Source organism: Cervus elaphus, chromosome 33 (genome assembly GCF_910594005.1).
Source record: "Cervus elaphus chromosome 33, mCerEla1.1, whole genome shotgun sequence".
Taxonomy (NCBI): domain Eukaryota; kingdom Metazoa; phylum Chordata; class Mammalia; order Artiodactyla; family Cervidae; genus Cervus; species Cervus elaphus.
In genome coordinates this window covers 6,784,922-6,799,418 of record NC_057847.1, presented here as the reverse complement: position 1 = coordinate 6,799,418, position 14,497 = coordinate 6,784,922, and the positions used below count along the sequence as shown (strand labels likewise).

Sequence of the window (14,497 nt, the reverse complement as noted above, 5' to 3'; positions counted from 1 at the left end):
ATTGAGATATTATTTTTCACTTCTCAGATTGCAAAAATCTGAGAGCATTCCACTGGTGAGGCCATGGAAGAAGAGCCCCTCTCCCAGGATACTGGTGGAAGTTTATTACAGCAGCCTTTACTTTCTTACTACTTGCCAGAAAGTAAGCCGGCAATATTTATAAAAATTACAAATGCATATGCCCTTAGCCTAGTAATTGAACTTCAGAAAATGTATCCTACAAATACACGTGGCTATGTACAAATGATGTATCTACAAAATTACTTATTGCAGCACTAATTGAAAAATGCTGGAAATAACCTAAATATCCAATCAGGAATGATCACAAAATTATGATACATCTGTACAATGGTATGTTACATAGCCATAATGAAAAGCAAAGAAACTCTCTTACTGATACATAAAAAGATTTCTAAACTGTGAAAAAAGGCAAAGTGCAGAACAGAGTATGCTATCTCTTGTGAAAAGGGGAAGAGTACATATATTTGTTGTTGCTTTTAACTATGTTTTTTTAATTTGAGATTGTATAAGAAACAAAACATTGGTTTTCTGTTGAGGGAAGGGAGGACAAGGGAAAATGGTGCACATAAGCTTCTAAGGTTGTTAAAAACATGAAACATGTAGTCTTGTTCCACATGATAACTTCTACTCAGCTCTGATTTTGTCATATTATACCTGTGAAGTGGATAAGCAGAAGCCTCAATGGAGTCAGTAGGTCAGAAAGGGGAGCGCTAATGCTCTACCGCTTCACATCGGTTACAGACCCAACAGAGAGAGAAGTATCTTTACATCTCCAACAGGAAGAAGATTACTGCTCTACTACCCAGCAGGAGCTAGGAAGAATTTTTCCTGGGCTGGCAACCAACAGCCAGTGAGAAGCTATTACAACTCAGCCAACGAAAAGCCACTACACTGCAAATTAGAAGTTTCATTCAGTGGACTCTGTTTAACAGCCTCTCCCAGTGCCCCCTCCTCTACAAAGAAAATGGTCCTCCCTTTTGTTCTCTGGATATATCTGCAGTTCACCATAGATTGCATGTCGTGAACTGCAATTCTTTGCTGTTTCTGAATAAACCTTTTTTGCTGGTAAAAATAACCGATTGTTTTAGGTCAGCATATCAAATTGACTTCACACCCCACTAATGAGCTTACTACTCATAACCTGAAAACCAGAAGTGCCAGTCTCTAGTTGATCATGATGTGGAAGCTACCCAGATCAATTTGCTATGCTTGGGCCCCATCTCTAGGCCCAACGATCAGGCAGAGATATCTTCATGGATTCTGGTCTTGCTTTGTATAGAAACCGTCTTTGTGTAGATGTGTGCCCTATCCTGAGCACAGCCTCTTCAACACACAATTATGTATGTTGCTGAGTAATTATTCAAATTACAAAAGGAAGGACGTCCCTGAAGGTCCAGTGGTTAAGGCTGTGCTCTCCCAATGTAGAAGCTGCGGGTTGAACCCCTGGTCAGGAAATTCCACATGCCATGCAGTCAAAATAAATAAATAAAGACTTAATCAACTTAAAAGAATTATTTTTTAAGTTACAAAATGACTCTTTGTTTTTGTTTTGTTTTAGTTGACTTTGGTTTTGGTTTGTGATGAGCACCACCTCTTTGGAAATGTGGGAGCTGAAACCATCACTATGTCATAAAGGGGTTCAGCTGTGAAATCATGGTTGGACCAAGTGAACTTCACAGTCTTTTTTTAAGCTATTTTTTAATACTGTTAAAATATATATAACATAAAACTTGCCATTTTAAGTGTACAATTCATTATATTTATAATGTTATATAGCTGTCACCACTATTTCAAAAAATTTTCATCATCCCAAACAGAAACTCTGCACCCATTAAGCAGTAATGCCTCATTTTCCCTTACTCACAGCCCCTGGTAACTTCTAATCTGTTTTCTCGATGAATTTGCCTATTCTATATATTGCATACCATGTCTGCCCTTTTGTAACTGGTTTATTTCACTTAGCATATTTTCAGGGTTCATCCATGTTGTAGAATGTGTCAGAACTTCATTTTTAAGGGTTAAATAATATTCAATTGTACATATATATATGTATATCCATATTTATCCATATATACAAAGCACAGATATACTTTGTTTATCCATTCTTCTGTTGATGAACACTTGCATATTTGCCACCTTTTGGCTACTGTGAATAATACTTCTATGCAGACCAAAGTTGCCATACAAAATCGGCACACAAAGATTAGTTTTTTTCTGTACACTAGTAATGAACAATCTGAAAAGAAATTAAGAAAGCAATTCTATTTATCAGAGCATCAAAAAGAATTAAATACTTAGGAATAAAGTTAACCAAAGAAGTGAAAGACTTGTGCACTGAAAATACAAACATCTATAAAAACACAGAATATGTAAATAAAAAGATCCCTCACATACATGGACTGGGAGACTTACAGTGGTAACACTGCCCCAAAACGATCTACGGATTCAATGCAATCCCTATCATAACCCCAATAGTACTTTTTTTTTTCCAGAAATGGAAAAACCTGTCCTAAAATTCATATGCAATCACAAGGAAATCCTGAAGAGTCAAAACAACTTTGAATAAGAAAAAGTTGGGAGACTTTCACTTTCTGATTTCAAATTTTACTACAGACCTTCATTAATCAAAGCAGTGTGGTACTGGCATTAGGACAGACATATAGACCAATTGAATAGAACTGAGAATCCAGAAATAAATCTTCACATCTACGGTCAACTGATCTTGACTAGGATGCCAAGACCATTCAGTGGAGAAAGAACAGTCCCTTCAACAAATGGTGACAGAAAACTGGGCATCAACATATCAAAACACTGGACCCTTATCTTAACAACATATACAAGAATTAATTCAAAATGGATCACAGATCTAGATGTAAGAGCTAAAGCTATAAAACTTTTAGAAGTAAGCATACAAGCAAATCTACGTACCTTAGAGTTAGTGATAGTTTCTTAAATATGACACCAAAGGCGTAGGTAACAAGAATAATAAAGTGGACTTCATAAAATGAAAAAGATCTGTACATCAAAGGAGCACAACCAAGAGAGTAGAAAGATGATCCATAGAAGAGAACATTTTTGCAAATCATATAGCTGATAATTGCTTAATATTTAGGACATATGAAGAACTCCTACAGTTCAGCAACAAGAAGACAAACAGCCCAATTTAAAAACAGGCAAAGGACTTGAATAGACATTACTCCAAAGATATGCAAGTAGCCAATAAGCACATGAAAAGATGCTCAGCATCGCTGGTCATTAGAAAAACACAAATCAAAACCACAGTGGGACACCATGTCACATCAGCTAAAATGGCTGTAATCAAAATAACAGAAACTAACAAGTGTTGGTGAGGATATAGTGAAATTGAAATCTTTGTACACTTGCTAGTGGGACTTGTGCATCCACTGTGAAAAAGTTTGGCCATTCCTCAAAAAGTTAAGCGTAAGATTACCATATGACCCAACAAATCTACTCCTTGGTATGGATACCAAAGAATTGAAAGCAGAAACTCAAACAGACTCTTTGTCTTTTAATACATTTTAGATTTTGGAATAATTTTAGATTTACAGAAAATTTGCAAAGAAGTTTAATTTCCATGTATCCCTCATCCAGTTCCCCCTAATATTAACAACCTACCTTACCATTTGCCATTACTTTTCTCAAAAGCCAGAAACTAACACTGATACATACATATTCTTAATTAAACTCTAGTGAGAAATTTCATGGACAGAGGATCCTGGTAGGCTACAATCCATGGGGTTGCAAAAGAGCTGGACATGACCTAGCGACTAAAGAACAACACAAGAAGACTTTATTTAGATATCAGCAGTTTTTCTACTAGTGTCTTCTCTTTGTCCTAGGACCCCAACCAGGATACAGTATTGTATGGCCTCCTTAGTCCCCCCTGGTCTATGACAGCTTCTCAAACTTCTCTTGTTTTTCATGATGTTGACAGTTTTGAGGCATCCTGGAAAAATATTTTGTAGAATGTCCTTCAGTTTGGTTTGTCTGATGTTTTTCTCATGATTAGACTGGGATTGTGAGTTTGGGGGAAGAGCACCACAGAGATGAGCTACTGTTCTCTCATCACAGACTGTGCATGTGATGTATCACAGGAAATGATAAACTTGATCACTTGGTATATTAGTTTGATAGGGATGCTGCACAAATACCGCAGATTGGGCAGTTTAAACAACAGGGATTTATTCTATCACAGTTTTGGAAGTGGGAAGTTCAAGATCAATGTGGCAGCAGGGCTGGTTTCTTCTAAGGATTCTCTCCCTGGCTTGTAGGCAGCTGCCCTTCCCCTCTGTCACTGCTTCGTCCCTCTTCACCTCTATGTCTTAATCTCCTAAGGACATCAGTCAGATTGGACTAAGTAAGGCTCTACCCTAATGACCTTGTTTAACCTTAATTACTAGTATTCTTGCCTGGAAAATTCCATGGAAAGAGGAACCTGGTAGTTACAGTCCATGGGGCTGCAGAAAGTTGGACACAACTGAGTGTGCATGCACACACACACACAACCTTAATTATTACTTCTTTAAAGGTCCTATCTCCAAATGCAGTTCCATAATGGGCTACCTCGAGACCCTAGACTTCCATTTGGCTCTAAAAGTCAGGATTTAAGAGGAGATACAAAGCTGGAAAGTTAATTATATTTAAAAAAAATTTAGGAGAAGTTGCTAAAAGTTGTAGTCTCTGCTTTTGGGACTATGCAGGAAAAAAGGTTAGTTGTTTTTTTTCCAAAACTGGTTTAAAGTAGCAGTGAGTTTTCCTGAATTATTTGACACCTTTTCCAGGGCTCCGGGTGGTAAAGGCAGACAGCACTAAGAGCAAACCCTGCCCTGCCCTGCCCTGCCCACAGAGCTGGCTTCCAGCTGGCCTGCAGTGGTGGGGGATGACAATTCCTCTGCACCTGGCCAGCTTCACGTACAAGAACAAATAAGATCAATACCAAGGTTCCCTGTCCAAAGCAGGCTGCAATTTAACTGGACATACAAGCTCACAGTCCTTTAACATTTATGGTTAAGATGGTATAATTATTGGGCACTCACTGAGTACTCAGGTTTCTAGGTGTGAATCCTAGCTCTGTCACTTTCTAACTTATGATGACCTTGCACAAAGTGCTTAACCTCTCTGTGCCTAAACATCATCTATAAGCTGGGGATAATAGTGATATTCATCTCATAAAGTTGTTATGGAATGAAATGTGTTTATGTATAAATAACAATTCCTGGGACATAATATATATATTAATTATTATCATTGTTATTATTAGGAATTGTGAAGATACAGACAACTGTAACATATGATTCTTGCCTTGAGAAACATACCATCAATCAGGAAGTCCTACTCTGAAAAAAAAAATACATGCTAACAGGTAAGTTATGTGATGTGTGTAATGAGTGCCTTAGAAATTAAAAGGGGGGCAAGGCTAGAGTGGCAGTCAGGGCCAAGTTCCTGGGAAGAGTGCTTGTGCTGGTGTTTGAAAGACAAAGGCAGATTTGGACGGCAGTGGGATCATGTTTTGAAGATGGTAGATTAACTGTTATAACAACAACAAATTTCAATGACTTGAAATAAAAAATTTATTTCTTGTCCTTGTAAAGGGGTACTGGGGTCAGTGGTGGAACTCTGCACCCCAGAGTCATTCAGGAACCCAAGGTTTTTCCATATTGTGGCCCCACCACCCCCTAGGGCCCCAGAATCCACTCTTGGATGCCCCTCATGCCACCAACAGAGAGGAAAAGAGACACTGTGCAGGCTAGCGCAGGAGGTTTAAATGGGGAGGCTGGGAAGTGAAGCATATTACTCACCCTCATTCCATGGTTGATCCTAATCATGAGTGAGGCTGAAAACAGTATTCCAGCTGTGGAACCAGGAGGAAAAGAAACTAACCTTGGTGTACACAGAGCATTCCAATCAGTGGTAAGAAATCCATCCTAATGCTGCTGCTGCTGCTGCTTTTTTTCTTTAGAAATAAAGCTTTTAACAATGGGCCTCTCACCCTTAACCTTTTCCAAGAGCTGGACAAAGTGTTATCATCATTATCACAATCAGCATCATCAGCATCATTTAGCTGGTTTATTGAGTTGCCACGTAATCAGATTTTGCTGTTCCTTCCACTACTTCAACTCCCCAGGGCAATCATATTAGTCATCGGGATGCTATTGACTCTGGTCATGGGGCAGAGGTCCCCCTGTTTATGATCAGTAGCTGGACTTTAAGTTCCAGGGCCCAAGACCGAGATTTATTCACTGGACTGCCATGGTTTTCCAGAGAGGAGAAAATGACATATTTTGTGCCCTTGTGGTCAGGTTACTCAAGACGACTGTTTTCTTGCTCTCTGTACATCCCCTGCTGGACCAGGGCCTCCTTCACCTACATCCTACTCACAGGACTCACCTTCCTACATATTTGCCACAGGCCCTGGCTAGTGATTGCTTTTATCAAAGAGGCAACGAGAGGCGTGTCCCTCTGCTGGTTTCCCTGGTAACTAATAAGTCAAACTGATGTCAATTTCACCCCATAACTGGCTGTCGTGTCCTGCCTACTGTTAGCCACATCCAGTGGGGGGTGTCGCTCAAGGACCTCGCTCTGACTCTGTCATCCATTAAACCACTGATATCGCTCTCACTGACTCCAAGCTCTTTCTTTGGTCTTAAAGCCAGGCAAGTGTGGGCCTTAGAGCAGGTTATAACACAACTGTGTCCCTCCTATTGCCTAACCCTAACCCCAACCTTTGGACAAACCTCTGGGTGGGTCCTTCAGATGGGTTATGAAAAAGCCCAATCAGAATGAGTCATTCCTCCTGGATAGAGTTAATGGACACCCCCCACCCACCTCCAGCCCATCAGGACTTGGGTTCTGAGATTTGCCCAGTCTAGTGACGGTGCTGATCCAGGGAGGATGCTGCACTAAGACTTCTCTGTTGATATAGGCATTTTCTTGGTGTGTCAGAACGAAGATCCTCTAGGGAGCACCAGCCCCTTCCCTCTACCCCCTGTATCTTCTGAGCTGTATCTTTTTGTCATTCAAGGAGGCCAATTTTGGCATCACTTCTTCCAAGAAGCCATTCCATCTAGCCCTTGCTGTCCTCCTCTTTCTCCCAGCCTTAATTGTACTCGAACCTATGAGCTATGTATTAGTTCTCAATGGGAGAAGATTTTCCCCTCTAGGAGACATTTGGTAATACTTGGAAGCAATTAATTGCACCACTGGGGGAGTGCACATAGTGAGTAGAGGCCAGGGATGCTGCTAAAAAAATACCACAGTGCCCAGGACAGCTCCTCCCAACAATAATATAGTTCGAAGTGTCAATAATGCCAAAGTCAAGAAAGTCTGAACCACACAGATAGAATGTTTTCCATACTATGCACAGCTGTTTCCAGGGAAGCATTTAGGCTTGGTTTCTTCTCAGATAATTTTGTCCTAGGACATTGGTGATCACAGAAATTAAAGGATAAATTCTGTTTGGATCCTAGGCTAGGATGAGCAAATTGGAGAAGCACCTTCCCTGAAAATCTCTAAAAATGGATGTCTTATTCAAACTTGAGGGAGTCCAGGGTTGTTTGAAGGTTGGTGTGGTGTAATATAGTGCAGTGAGCCCTAGCCCTGGAGTCAGGCAGACCTCCATTCAAATCTTGCCCCCACCACTTTTAGCCACATGACTTAAGCAAGTTTCTTAACTTCTTTGGTTTTAATTTCCTTACTGTGAAAAGAGTTAGATAAGCACCTCTAATTTGTAGGGTTTTGATGAAAGTTGAATGAGTGGCATATGCCATGAACCCATTACGTAGAAAGCAGTTATAAATGCTCATTTTCTTTGAGACGGAGAATTGTAAAACTCTGTAAACAGTAACTCAGTCACAGACGTCTGTGCTTACAGTTGTGCTATTTTTTAGTGTTAATGGATAACTTTGGCTTCGGTAGGCTGGATGGGAAGATTGGGGCCACTAGGAAACAAGCTGCTTCAGGTCGCTCTATGATGGGTTTGGCAGAGCTGAAATCAAATACCCTCTGTACATGGAACTCTCATATCTGCTCAGAGTCACATGACAGCTGGACATGGATATGGACATGTATACCTATGGCTGAATCTCTTCACTGTTCACCTAAAACTATTACAACATTGTTTTTTTTAATTACAACATTGTTAGTTGGCTGTGCCCCAATACAAAATAAAAAGTTTATTAAAAAAAAAAAAAAGAAAAAAAGCAATGCTCACTGCGCTCTCTTTTTAGTTGCTACGCAGATACTACAATGGGCTTGACCTTTGGACAGAATGGAATGGAACACAGGTTGTCTCATGGAAGCCTTTTGGTTCAAGTCAGAAACACATTTTTCAAGGTTAGCAGACTCTGCATCTTGAGGAGAATTGTGGAAGTAACAGTAGGCTGTGGGACAGTCAAGTCTGGCCACATGTGTGACAGGTAAGAGTCCTTAGGCTGCGGCAGGCTGAGTTCCCAGACTTTCCTTGATTCCCAGGACTTGGGGTGCCCTCAGCAACAGAAAACCCGAGGCTCTCAGAGGACTGCCCCTCAGGAGTTCCCCTTGAGCTCTACCAACTGATGCGGCAGTCAGGCCAGGTCCTTGAAGTTTCCTGGACACTGTCTGCTGGGAGGGACCACTTGATGTGCTGCTCGAGAAAGGTTAGTGGCCAAGCATTCAGGCCCCTTGTTTCAGTAAGTTCCCTTCTGGAATCTCCCTGTGATGACATATTGCAAACAAAGCTGTGAGCACAGGTTCGTACACTGCAGTGTTCTGGGTGGTAGTGATGCCACCCCATGTCCATCCAGGGATGATGGTTACACAAATGATGGCACATTTATAGCATGGACCACCATGTTGCCTTTTTTAAAAATTAATTTTTATTGGAGTATAGTTGATTTCTGCTTTATTGACTATGCCAAAGCCTTTGACTGTGTGGATCACATAAACTGTGGAAAATTCTCAGAGAGATGGGCATACCAGACCACCTGACCTGCCTCTTGAGAAACCTATCTGCAGGTCAGGAAGCAACAGTTAGAACTGGACATGGAACAACAGACTGGTTCCAAATAGGAAAAGGAGTACATCAAGGCTGTATATTGACACTCTGCTTATTTAACTTATATGCAGAGTACATCATGAGAAACGCTGGGCTGGAGGAAGCACAAGCTGGAATCAAGATTGCCGGGAGAAATATCAATAACCTCAGATATGCAGATGACACCACCCTTATGGCAGAAAGTGAAGAAGAACTAAAGAGCCTCCTGATGAAAGTGAAAGAGGAGAGTGAAAAAGTTGGTTTAGAGCTCAACATCCAGAAAACTAAGATCATGGCATCCGGTCCCATCACTTCATGGCAGATAGATGGGGAAACAGTGGCTGACTTTTTTTTTCTGGGCTCCAAAATCACTGCAAATGGTGATTGCAGCCATGAAATTGAAAGATGCTTACTCCTTGGAAGGAAAGTTATGACCAACCTAGACAGTATATTAAAAAGCAGAGACATTACTTTGCCAACAAAGGTCCGTCTAGTCAAGGCTATGGTTTTTCCAGTGGTCATGTATGGATGGGAGAGTTGGACTATAAAGAAAGCTGAGCACCGAAGAATTGATACTTTTGAACTGTGGTGTTGGAGAAGACTCTTGAGAGTTCCTTGGACTGCAAGGAGATCCAACTAGTCCATCCTAAAGGAGATCAGTCTTGGGTGTTCATTGGAAGGACTGATGTTGAAGCTGAAACTCCAATACTTTGGCCACTTGATGCAAAGAGCTGATTCATTTTAAAAAGACCCTGATGTTGGGAAAGATGGAGGGCAGGATGAGAAGGGGAAGACAGAGGATGAGATAGTTGGATGGTATCACCGACTCAATGGACATGGGTTTGGGTAAACTCCGGGAGGTGGTGATGGACAGGGAGGCCTGGCGTGCTGCGGTTCATGGGGTCGCAAAGAGTCGGACATGACTGAATGACTGAACTGAACTGAAGTTCAACTGAAGTTGCTTGTATTAAACTATATCTCTGTAATGCACTTTCTGATGCTATGGGATTCACCTCCTCGGATACAACTGAGCAACTTAGCTGAACTGAACTGAATAGTTGATTTACAATGTTGTAATTGTTTCTTCTATACAGCAAAGTGGGGCTTCCCAGGTGGCTCAGTGGTAAAGAATCCACCTGCCAGTGCAGGAGACGTGAGTTTGATCCCTGGGTGGGGAAGTTCCCCTGGAGAAAAAAATGGCCACCCACTCCGGTATTTTTGCCTGGGAAATCCCATGGACAGAGGAGCTTGGCATGCTACAGTCCATAGGGTCAAAAATAGTTAAACATGACTGAAGCAACTTAGCACCCATGAAGTATGTCAATTCCAGTCTCCCAACTTAATGCCCCCTCTCTTTGCCTGGTGGCTCAGCCGGAAAAAAATCTGCCTGCAATGCAGGAGACCTGGGTTTGATCCCTGGGTTGGGAAGATCTTCTGGAGAAGGGAATGACAACCCACCCCAGTATTCTTGTCTGGAGAATCCCATGGACAGAAGAGCCTGGCGGGCCATAGTCCATGGGGTCACAAAGAGCGACCACTGAGCAACCAACACTTTGACTTTCATTTATCCCTTAAAAACTGTACGTTTGTTTTCTACATCTGTGACTCTATTTCTGTTTTGTAAATAAGTTCATTTGTACCATGTTTTTTAGATTCTACATATAAGCAGTGTCATACGATATTTGTCTTTGACCATGCTGACTTGAAGACTCATGTTAATATTTGCTATAGTGTAAGAAAATACTTATGATTTAATGTCAAACTATGTTTTTTTAAAAAGCAGAAGACAAGTCTGTAAGTATCCAAAATATGTTTCTATCAAATTTTAAGACAGGCTCTGGAATAAAAAAGTCTTATGAATCATATTGTTCTACACAAATACTCTGTTCCACTATTTTTTTGGAAGAAGACAGTGGAATGAAGGCCACAAAGGACCCAGTCTGGTCTCAGGAGCCCCAAAGTAGGGGGCTCATCATTTCCAGGAGCTGCCAGGATTAGCAGCACCCATCCTGTGGGAGTGAAATGTTTCCTTTCTAAACCAGAAAAGCCACCTGCCATGAGAAACCCTCCCAAAGCAAGTGTTGACCCAGAAACTGGATGAGGTTTTAGGGGCCAGGAAGCTATCCGGAGCCGGACAGAACTTGAGCACAGCACGTTTGGGGAGTGGGTGGGAAGTTGACTGGATGCCTCAGAGCCCGTGCTTCCTCCAAATGGCCCTTCCTAAGTCACCTCCCAATTCACTTTCCTACCTTTGGCATCTCCAACTCAGTGGACATGAGTTTGAGCCAGCTCTAGAAGATGGTGAAGAACACGGAAGCCTGTCATGCCTCAGTCCACGGGGCTCAAAGAGTCAGACACAAATGAGAGACTGAACCTTTGTCCTGGGCTGGTTGGTTGTAAGGAACAGAAACTCCTTCAAGCTGTCTCAACAATGGAGTGTATAGCAGTAGGAAGCTGGGCTTCTTGGAGCCCACAGGAGAACCCACAGAAAGCTCAGATAGCAGGGGCCACTGCCTCTCTCCAGGGCTACATGATGTCTACTCCATGGCTCTTCAACTTTATCTTTTCCCTTCCACCAGCATTTGGTTCCCATCTCTCAAAGAGGCTCAAGGTCAGGGTTGGCCTCAGTCCTATTTAGAAGATGATAGGGACTTCCTTGGCGGTCCAGTGGCTAAGACTATGTGCTCCCAATGCAGGGCGCCCGGATTCCATCCCTGGTCAGGGAACTAGATCCCATATGCTGTAACTAAGGATCCCACACCCTACAACTAAGATTGAATGCAGCCAAATAAACAAATAAATATGACAGTTAGTTCCCACACCTCTGCCTGCCAAGTCCTGGGAAAGGGAAGGAACCCAATGGGCTCCTGCTGGGTCAATGATGAGTACCCCTGAGGCCTCTCCTCACCCAGGGAGTGTTGCAGTCAGCAGGCATCTCCCATGGACTCATTTCCTACCCACCTTCAAAGACCTCACTGTCACTTCCAGGGACTGCCTGTCCCCTCCAACCTGGCCTCTCCCAGGGTGCACTGCTGCATGCTTTTTCCTTCCAAAGGATCTGTATTTGCCTTATCACAAAAATCCCCCTTTATTCAAGTCCCAGCACAAGTCAGCCCCCTCTGCTCCCAGGGACTGTACTGGGAATCTAGGTGCCCCAGTGGCCTTTAGCTCTGGTGCAAAGCTCTCTGGCCTCTCCTGTGTGTGCTCCCAACTAGGACAGGGGGTTTGGGAGTAGAACTCCTGCATAGGCAGCCTTGGAGTTCCTGTGATACCTGGAAAGATGCTCAGCTCCTTGGATGGATGGGCACCAGGGGATTTGTCTGGCTGTAGCAACAGGTGCACAGAATCAAGTTCTCATGGCCCACAGAGACTGACGAAGAGGCCAGGGTTAAAGATTGGACTGCTCTGAGGCTCTGCTAGCTGGGGCCGCAGGAGCCCCGTGGGAGTGGGTGTGCCTGGAGCTCAAGGACAAAGTCCTGTCATAAATTACGCGGGCCCAGAGGACTCAGCCATTTCCTCTTGGGGCCCTTCCTCCTCTTCCTCCTCTCTTGTGCGCTCCGACACACCCAGAGCCCTGGCACTGCCTTCTGCCCAGCTTCTTTCAGAGGGCCTGGGTGGAAAGGAAGGCAAGCAACAAGACCCCTACCCTGACAAGGTAAGGGCACTTCCGGGGCCTTCTCTGTGGGCTGGTTGCCCCGAGCCTGCGTTCTGCCAGCTGGGAGGGTGGGAGGAGGGCCTTTGCACAGGGGGTGGATTGGGAGTCACAGCCTTGGGAAAGCACGGCAGGGAACAAGATGAAGAGGAGGGAGCGTGAGAGCCCTTTCCAGAGCCTGGAACCCCAGCCCAGAGATCCATCCCAGCAGCTGCAGGGCTGCTGGGGCCTGAGCAGGAGGAGGGGGTGTGGTGGGCCTCTGCTCTAGGAAGGTAGGCCCAAGAGTAGAGGGGGTGGCAGGTGTGGGGGCTGCCTTCTCCCAGCAGGGGGGCCTCAGGGGGCCTCAGGAGGTGTGGAGTCATGGTGTGTCAGCCATGTCATATGTGCCTTTTACCCGCACTTGGGGTGTTATTGCCTCTGTTTCATGGACGAGGAAACTGACGTCCATGCGAGATGAAGTGCCCACAGGAAGAAGCAAAGGGGGACTTGACGCCCAGGCCCAGGCTGACCTGAGCTACCACCTACCTTCTTGGACAATTGTGGACCAGCGTGTTCGTTACCTCTGATTAGCTTGGGCCCCAGAGCAAGGCAGGATCCTGCCTGCTAGGTCTCAAAGCCTCCCCTGGGTGGGGTGCTGGGCTGTGGCAGGACGGCGTTCTGAGAGGAGGAACACTCCCTGGCTCTCCCTCGAGCTGTCAGGGCTGTGGGCACCGTCCTCACTTCTCACAGGAGGGAAACTGACACGGACACAGGCTGGGATGGGGCCCATCCTGAACCTCCTAGCCCCACAGCCAGGCCTTCCCCTCAGTCTCCACTCTTTAACTCTGGACTTAAATGTTGTTCCAACCTGAACTCCATTCAGGGTTTTCTTTTGAAGAAAACCAAAACTCTGTGTGCAGCTATTGACCTGGAGCACAAGCCCCCAAGGAAACTTTGCTCACAGCCGCTCAGTTCAGTGTCATCCCTGCCTCTCTGAGCCCACTGGGAGCTGAACGCTGGCCCTCGCTGCCTTCTCCCGGGAAGCTGTCCTTGTGGGTCTTGGGCCCTGCTGCACCCCCACTTCAAAACGGCTTACAGTGGGGGTGGGAGTTACAGCTCTATGTAAGGGTGACAGAGCAGGGGTGCACATTTCCCAGTTTCCCAGCTACTTTCTTATAATTGAGATCTTTTCATGTCATATGAAGGCCCTTGCTTCTACATTCTCAGTCCCGGTGACAAGCACTCCAGGGAAGAACAGCAGGAATTATAGGACATTTTTCACAACAGAGGACATTGAGATGAAGGGTAAATCCTTCGCCCAAAGCCACTGGATATGACCACCTTGAGGGCACAGGTGGGACCTGCTCACAGTTTCTCTTGCCCCTGGAGCAGAGGAGGCCCTGGGCAGAGAGCTGTATGGAGGAGTGGAGTCATGAGTGACAAATAGAGGTTGGAACAAAGTCATGTTTTATAGTCGATTTTCATGTTACACTCTCTTGTCTTCCCCCTCAATTAATCAAGCAGCATGTGTCTCCTTTCTATACTGTTGGGTGGGTGAGTTGAGGCTGTGCCAAAGAAAAGTCACCCACCTGGAGGCACAGACCTCAGGCATCAGGAAGTCAGAGGTGGAGATTTCTGGGGCCTAGGACGGGTACGGAAGGGGGAGGGACTGAAGCAGGCTGCGAAGGCAAGGATGGCTTGATGATGATGCTGGAGGGCTAGGATGCCCAGGCTGAGAAAAGAATATCCTGAAGATGCAGAGGAAAGAAAGTACAAGTCCAGCCTGGGCACTCCTGGCTCCTGGCAGGACCCTA

General features: G+C 44.4%; 1 protein-coding gene across 2 annotated transcripts in view; it reads left to right on the top strand.

Annotated features, from left to right (window-relative positions):
• MYO7B (myosin VIIB) overlaps positions 1-14,497 on the top strand; it is a 111,741-nt gene that overhangs the window by 6,130 nt on the left and 91,114 nt on the right. The window contains exon 2 of one of the 2 annotated variants that reach the window (XM_043893997.1): positions 5,303-5,404. The gene's annotated coding sequence lies outside the window, so the exon portion shown is untranslated. Of the gene's footprint in view, positions 1-5,302; positions 5,405-12,491; positions 12,708-14,497 lie in introns of those variants that run through there. The other variant, XM_043893996.1, reaches the window with a different exon arrangement.